The following is an 8,155-nucleotide window of genomic DNA, read 5'->3' on the forward strand; positions in this document are numbered from 1 at the left end:
GCAACTTGGTGTTCAGACTTACAGTTAAAAATAAACAGTAACAAATTATGCTTTTCTGGGTGGGAGAGGCTAATGTATGTCTTTCTTGTGGCACCAAAAGTGTTAGAAGGATTTTTTAAAAGGCCACGTTTGTCTAGTGACAGGTATTAAATATGATGGAGTGTGCTAAAGGTCGCGGAAGTCTCCACGGACACCTCTGCTTGTATTACTGCCCACAAGACAGAAAGCAAGGGCTGTGCAGCTCCTGGCTGCTGCCTATCCTGCTCTGTGACACAGTTAGGTCTTCCTGAGGCACCTGCTTCCTTAGCAGAAGAGAGTAGCCTTGTCCATCCTTTCTGCCTAAGAACTTCACTTTATTTCATTGTCAAACGTTTGGAGCCTGGAATGGCCGAGGGACCTCTCTATGACTCTGTCCCCTCTCCTGAAAAGTGGGGGTCCCTAGGAACCTTCCAGTGGGAGGCTAAATAGAGGGACCCAGAGAAATGTGGGTGCGTGGGTGTGACAGAGTCAGTGACACTTGGGAAAGGCTGTTCTGCAGCTATAGGAATTAAAACAGGAGGCAGCTAACAAACTTCCAGGGACATGGAAGAGTTTCTCCAGATTTAAATGTGCATTCTGGTTGAGTAGGTCTGGGGTGAAGTCCTGGGAGTTTGCCTGTCTTATGAGATCTCCTGGCCTGGGGACCACCCTTTAGAAGCAAAGTTGTGGGACAGAGTAAAAATTAGAATCTGCGGCGGCACCTGTGGCTCAAAAGGGTAGGGCACCGGTCCCATATGCCGGAGGTGGTGGGTTCAAACCCAGCCCTGGCTAAAAAAAAAAGAATAAAATGGTTTAAAAAAAAATTAGAATCTGCAGCCTCTGAGTTTAGTGCCTGTTCTGAGAATTACAAATTATAGATCCATACTAGTTAGGTTTGGTTTTAGCTACATGAGAACAATCCAAATGATTGTGGATTTAGATAAATGAAGGAGAGAAATTGTAGGTCTCACCTAGTAAGAATTCCAGGCTGGGCAGCATCAGGCTGGTCCAGGTTGATGCGAGACCCAGATCTTCCTATCCTTCCCAGTTGTTAGCATTTATCCTCAGGCTTGTGGTCTCATGGTCGCCAGAGAGCTGCTGAGCCTCCTAATACCACATCTGGATTCCAGGAAGCAGCAGAGGGGACAGGCAGTGTGCAGAGCTGTTTTGCGCTGTGTCCAGGGCGCCCTACTTACCACTTCTACTGGTCAGAGCCCGGTTGTAAGGCCAGTCTTGAGAAGGTGGCTTACTTGGCAATCACACATCTACCAGGACCAACTCTGTGGCAGGCATTGGAGATACAAAGACAAAAAAGGTACAGTTTCTGTACTCAAGAATTTTCTAAAACTTCAGAAATGCAAACAAGCAAAAGGGTGCTTGAAGAGAGGGGCTCGGACAGCATGGTGCACAGGAACACAAAAACACACAGGTACAGAGATCTAACTGGGAGACGCAGACCAGCTGCACCACAGATCTGGGCAGAGAGCACAGCGCGCACTTGGGCACAGAGACACTGCCTGGGAACCTCATATCTACTGACCCCCTATGTGCTGGGGTCCAGTTGGCATGCACCTGCCAGGCTGCCAACGTACCACACCATATTGGGTTTTAACATTTTTAATACCACCCTGAAAGGCCACAGAACTCTCAAAATCTCCAGCCCCTAGAGGGGACCATAACCCTTTCTGTCCCGTGGGTGGGGCCTCCCTCAGTCTTTTCTCCCCGAGGACATTTCTTCTGGGTATCCACGTAATGGCAGGTCAGTTATGCAGGTTCATGGGAAGTTGCCCACACAGGACACTGTGGTCACCTCTGCAGCCCAGGACAGGCTGAGTGCCATACCTTTCAGCAGGCCCAAAGACCTGCTCTAAGTCCTGCAGACACAGGCTGCCCTGTCCTACTCTTCTTCCAAATCCCTGGAGTCCCCATGAGATAGTTCCTGCACCTACCCGGACCTTCAGACCCATCTCTCTTAAAAACCACCTTCACCTTCTTGGAAAAATGTCTGGTAGAGGAATTCACAATGAGATGTTACTGACGCAAAGGCTCCCCAGGTTCCTCTCCCCAGGACTGGCGGTTAGGTCTAGAGCAATGTCAATAGGATTTGGAATCTAAAGGCCTATGCTCCTTACTTCCAGAGTGCTCTGGTGGCTGGACTGCTGGCCAGGGTCCCACCACTTGCAACCTCCACGTCTTCTTCTGTCAAACGGGAGTAATGAACTTCTTGGCCAGCTCTGAGGGTTTTTGTGAGGCCCGGATGTGATGACACAGATAGAGTGTAAACCAGGAAAGGCTGAGCACTCTGGGGGTCTCCACCTTCCCCCAGGTGGGTAATGCCTCTCCCAGGGCAGAGGGCAGCTGCGTTATCCAGGTGGAGAGAGCCCCGGGGTGCTGCGGTCATGAGGCCTGGGGAGCAGAGGGAGGGTGTCCTGCAAAGGAGGAGTGCCATGATGGACGCCCCCACTCCTCTCCTAGGCACTTGGTCATCCAGGTTGTTCTCGGCTCAAGCCCTGGAGGAAGGTGGAGGAGCGGCCTCCATGGGTTAGGTAAGTACACACATGGCTCCTTGGGGAATGTGTTCTGAGGCTGCTGCAGTGATCTTGAAGATTTATGGGGCCTCCAGTCACCAAAGCATGTGCCACTTCACTTTCCCTTCCCAGCAGGGAAGGCAGCTCCTAAAAGCCCGTGCCTGGTCCCAGCCAAGCCTTGAGCACCGAACCAAAGACAGGGCCTGGCACCAGGTACCTCACTGCTGACCACCACCCACATGCCCCGTCTTCTCCCCACTGCCCAGTGCTGTTGAGGCTTCCAGAAACCCCAGCCTTCTAGGGACCAGCCCCTGTTTATGTACAGGGGTAGGGACTGTGAGAAGAGCATCCAGGCGGGAGTTACAGGAAGTTCTGCTGTCCACCCAGAATTGGCCACGGCACCCAGCTGCCCACCTGCTCCCTGCTTGGTGCAGGCCCTGGGGAGAAGAAGGCCAGTCAGCTGTGGCATCTGCCCACAGGGCTGGCTCTGGGATGGGAAGAGAGCCAGTACCAAGGCCTCATAGTCTGTTTACAGGCACCGATGATCACTTCCCTCAGGATTCAGACCTTGAAAAGAATTTCCTTTCCTGAAGACGAAGAGAATCATGCGAGCTATTCATGCTTGCTTGTTGCTTTTGTACCCAAGGCTGTCAGTGCAAAATCAACGGGAGTGTAGCACCCTGATTCGGCAGAGGGTTTCACACTGTGTCTCCCTCTACCACACTTTGTTTATTGGAGTGAGAAGCCCTCCCGGGCCCCTCCATGTACCTGTGGCATTGTACTCAGTGCCAGGGAGGGCAGATGCAAACGCAGGGTCCCAGCTCTTTCTCTTGAGAGCTCACAGTCACACAGAATGTACCCAGAGAGAAGGGAACAATTTACCTGACCAGGGAGGTGGAGGAAAAGTCATGGGTGGGGATGACATTAGGCATGGCTGTTCAGAGGAGGGATGGTAAGTGGGTTTGCCAGGTAAAATGAGTAACACCAAATAAAATCTGAATTTCAGATCAACAATGAGTAATTTACAATCCAAGTGTATGCAGTATTTTGGACATATTTATACTGCAAAGATTTCTTTCTCTTTCTTTTTTCGAGATGAGGTCTCAGTCTGTCCCCTGGGTAGAGTGCCGTGGTGTCATCGTAGCTCATAGCAACCTCAAACTCCTAGGTTCAAGCAACCATCTTGCCTTGGCCTCCTGAGTAGCTGGCTAGTTTTTTCTATTTTTTAGGAGAGATGGGGGTCTCACTCTTGCTCAGGCTAGTCTCGAACTCCTGACCTTAAGTGATCCACCCGCCTCGGCCTTTCAGAGTATTAGGATTACAGGCATGAGCCACTGTGCCCAGCCTAGAAAGATTCCTTGTTTATCTGAAATTTGAATTGTCCTGAATGTCCTATATTTTTTATTTGCTAATCTGGGAATCCTGTGAGTAGGAGTTTGTAGGAAAGTGATGATGGGTATTGTAGACAGAGAAACAGCACGTGCAGAGAGGTGGGAACTTAGCAGGACGCTGCTGGGCTGGAAAATCTAAGTCCTTCCCAAGATTGGAGGCTGAGTTGGCAAGAGGGAAGCTAAAGGATGAAGCCATGGAGAATTAGCAGGCCAACATCTTGATATCTTACTGGGTTTTAGGCATTTTCTTGTGGACACTCAAAGTGGTTTGGTTTTTTTTTTTTTTTTTTTAATGATAGGGTCTTGTTCTGTTGCCCAGGACTGTAACCTCAAACTCCTGGGTTCAAGAGATCCTCCTGCCTCAGCCTCCCGAACAGCTGGGACCACAGGTGCACACCACCACACCCAGCTAATTTTTTTTAAAGAGATGGGGACTTGCTATGTCGCCCTGGCTGGTTTGGAGTTTCTGGCTCCAAGTCATCTTCCAGCATTGGCCTCTCAAAGTGCTGGGATTATAGGCATGAGCCACTGAGCCTGGCCTATCCATAAACGTTTTAATTAGAGAAATAGTCAATTAGATATTTTTGTTTCTATTTTTAAAAACATCTAAAAATTATGCCTTTTTAGCTCCCTCCTTTCTAGAAAGTGGTATATAAATTGACACTTTATATATAAATTAATATAGTAACAAATGAGAAATTGTCAAGCCTCATGGGGAGAGTGGGCAGGCGGGCCTATCCTGACTAGAGGAGCAGAGAATGGACCGTGGCCTCCCTGATCGGTGGTAGCTGAGGGTGTTTTCCCAAGGCTGTTTCTGGCTGATTAGGGTAGGAATTGGTGCTGAGATGGCAGAAGTGACATGAGCAGAATTTCCCTTCACAGAAGGAAGAACATTCTAGTAGATTGCCCTGAACTTGGCCACTGTGACCCAAAGACATTACAGGGATGCCCACCTATCCACTGTCAAGAACATAAAGCAAGATGCTTGCCTTGGGAAGAGGTAAGGCCGGGATTGCCTTTACTCCAAATTTTTAAGATTCTTTACGGATATTCTCAAAGTCCATTCCCAGGATTGTACATCCATAGAAGCAGAAAAGAAAAGAAGTTGTCCAAGTAAGGGCATGACTGCGGTTTACCACGTCTTGCAGGGAATGCCACTTTAAATCTTTCCGATTTGACTGAAAGCATAGTGACCATTGGATGCTGGAAAACCCAAGTGCTTTATTATACAAGGGAGCAGGACGGGCGCTGGCAGCTCTGCTTACAGATGACTGTGCTGGGGCTGGAGACATGAAGCGTGTTAGCAGCAGAGCAGGAGCCGAGGCCCAGGTCTCCTGACTGTGGGCTGGAATGCTTTTCTCTGCATCACACCTGACCCATGGCCACCCAGCCTTGATAGGAACCCCCGCGGCAGTGCTGCCTGCTGAGGGACAGCACGCTGGGCGTATCTGCAGAGAGCATCACAAAAATCACAATGCTGTGATAAGGGAACAGAGTAGGATCCAGGGCTGAGCAGGCTCCCCCTTCCCAGTTTCCTAGGAGAGAGCAGGAAGGAGCTCTGGGGAGGTACAATGCCACTTGGGAGGCACCTGTGGGACCCTCAGTGACCTCGTGGTGGTCTGACCGTCAGCTTTGGGCAACTGGAAACTCAAAATGCCTCTTCAAGCTGGTGTGATGAAGCAACAGGGAATTTCCCTGCAGTTCTCATGGACAACCCCCTGGCAGTGTGGGGAAATCACAACTGTTTTTGAAAACAAGGAACTTGGGTTTAAAGTTGTAGTTTATCCCTATTTATTTTAACCATTCAGGAAGGAGGATGTGTTTTCTGGCCCACAGTTCTCAGACTCAGGAACCATGTTTTCTGGAAGCTCTGTCATGCCAGTAGTATGTTTTAAACGGCCTTTGTTCTAGAACTTTCTCTTGTGCACATGAGTGCACATGTATGCACATGTGTTTTTGCCATCCGGGAAAGGGGAGCTGGACTTTGAAATGCGTTTGACAGTATGAAAAAGGACAAAAGCACTGCATGTGCCTCTGAAATCCGAAGTCTCCAGGCTGATCTGCCTGGTGCTGTTACCAGTTTGGGAACTGCCCAGCAGCAGGCAGGGACACCACAAAGTCCCCAGTGTGGATCAAACTGCAGCCCTGCACGGAGACCAGAAGCCCTTCTTTTGCAGCTGGGCCTTGGGAGAAGCCACAAGCAGACTGGATTTGGGATTCTGGGGCCTTACACCAACACACTCGGCTTGACCTCTAGACAGTTGTGTCCCTGGCGTGGGCCAAGAGGCTCATCTGTAAAGCAGTTTGACCACAGGGGGTGAAGTGGGCAAATGGGGTGACCAGAGTCAATGTGCAAACCGCAGACACAGGCTTCTACCCTCCCCCCACCTCCGCCATGTGTGGGTTTGGGAAATTTACTCCTGCCCTGGGACTTTCCCAGCTGGTGGAGTTACAGTTGCTTGAGTTCATTTCTAGAATTTTAATGGTAGAAAGACCCAAGTCCTCCTACCATTTGGGAACAGCACAAACAAGTCAGCTGAACCTGGATTCAGAGGTGAGAGGATGTTATCTGTAGCCACCAATCTTCCCAGTGAATAAACAGACACATTTGGCTTGGGGCCAAGGGCTGGTCTGAGGAGAGAAAGGACCCTGTCCCAAACAGCATTTTTCTCTAAAAGCCCCTTAAATTGAGACACAGTGGCCGGTCTCCTGTGGTCTGTTCTCTGTGAGGAATGTCTTCGTCTGCCTTGCAGGTCGACCCTTACCAACTGTTTTGGGTTTAACCCTTGGCCATCCAAAGTCCCGCTCTCTCTCTCCCTCCTCTCATTCAGCCGGCTCTGGCTTTGGGGCACCTTCCACTGGCCTAAAAACGACAGAATTTGTCCATCTGCAGATGCCTCCTGTGCACGCAGGGGATCACAATCTCCATCCTTGCATGATTGCTTTAAGAAAATAGCCCTGCTTCTTTACAAACCCTAGTCGTTTTACTTGGATTCTGTCCATCAAAAAATTAGGTCTGCAGAGTCCAAAGCAAGCTTCCCAGAGCTTTATAAACAAGCCGGCCAGCGGGCAGCGCCTCCTACGGGGTTGCCTTGAGCGCTGGGACCTGCGGCCCCTTCGCCACCTGGGGCGCGCCTGTCAGGTACAGTTTGGAGTCTTCTCAGCCTCCCTCCACCCACGTTTAGCACACAAAGTGTGCAGAGCCGGCGGGCTTCGTGCCCTGCCGTCTCCCAGCCCTCTGGAGCTCGGCCCTCTTCTGTCTCAGGGGAGTGAAACTCCACGAATTCCCGGGACCTCGGAGGTGGCGGGGTGAAGGGACACTTCTGTTCCTAGGGGCTGGATGAGACAGCTGAGCTGTGCGTCTGGTAATACCACCCTTAAGGGGGTCTGGGCGCAGCACGTGAGCTTGAGCGACGCACTTGGTGATTACACAGCCACGCCGATAAGTGCCCATGCGTTTCTAATGTTTTGGCTTTCCACACCACAAACACGGGACTGTGTATGTGCACGCACACGCAGACGTGCTGTCGGCCGGCTGAACTGGGACTCGAGTACGGTTCATTAAAACCTTTAAAAAAAATTTCCCCGAAGCTAACACCTTTGCGAACGATATTTCCCGCCACACGGAGCAACATTCACCTGCCGCCACCCGTGTTGACAAGGGCCGCCATCCCGGGTTCCACCAGGAAAAGGACAGGACGTCGAATACATCAAAACAGCTCGTCCTGGACCGGAGGAAGCCCCGGGGTTTGCAGGCGGACCTCCCTCCTCCAGCCCTCCTGGGCACCAGGGAGCCAGGAAACGACTTCTGCACTGTAACAGCAGAGAACAGAACTGGGGACGGAGCCGCTAGTCTGAGGGGCTGCTGCCCGAAATTAGGAAAAAGTGTAAAGAAAAAAAAAAAAGTCTTCATTATCCCGCAGTTTGCACGCGCTACCGAGGATCCCCGCTTTGCCATCAGGCCACGCACGTTCGTTACAGCCCCAAGCCTTCTCTGCACCCACCCGCTCTTCTGCCTCCTCCTCTCGCCTCTTTCCTCCCGCTCCTTTTATTTATTTATTTTCTGTGGCGTTTTTAAGGGGTGTTGACCTGCGTCCGGTCCCGGCGGAGCGAGCCCTCGCGCGCGGGAGGCGATTGGTCCCCGCGCCGGTGACGGGCGTGCGGCGCGGTGCGGCGCGCCCCGCCGGGAGCTGATTGGCTGCGCGGGCGGCTCCGAGG

This window comes from Otolemur garnettii, unplaced genomic scaffold, assembly GCF_000181295.1.
Source record: "Otolemur garnettii isolate 467f Iridium unplaced genomic scaffold, OtoGar3 scaffold00197, whole genome shotgun sequence".
Taxonomy (NCBI): domain Eukaryota; kingdom Metazoa; phylum Chordata; class Mammalia; order Primates; family Galagidae; genus Otolemur; species Otolemur garnettii.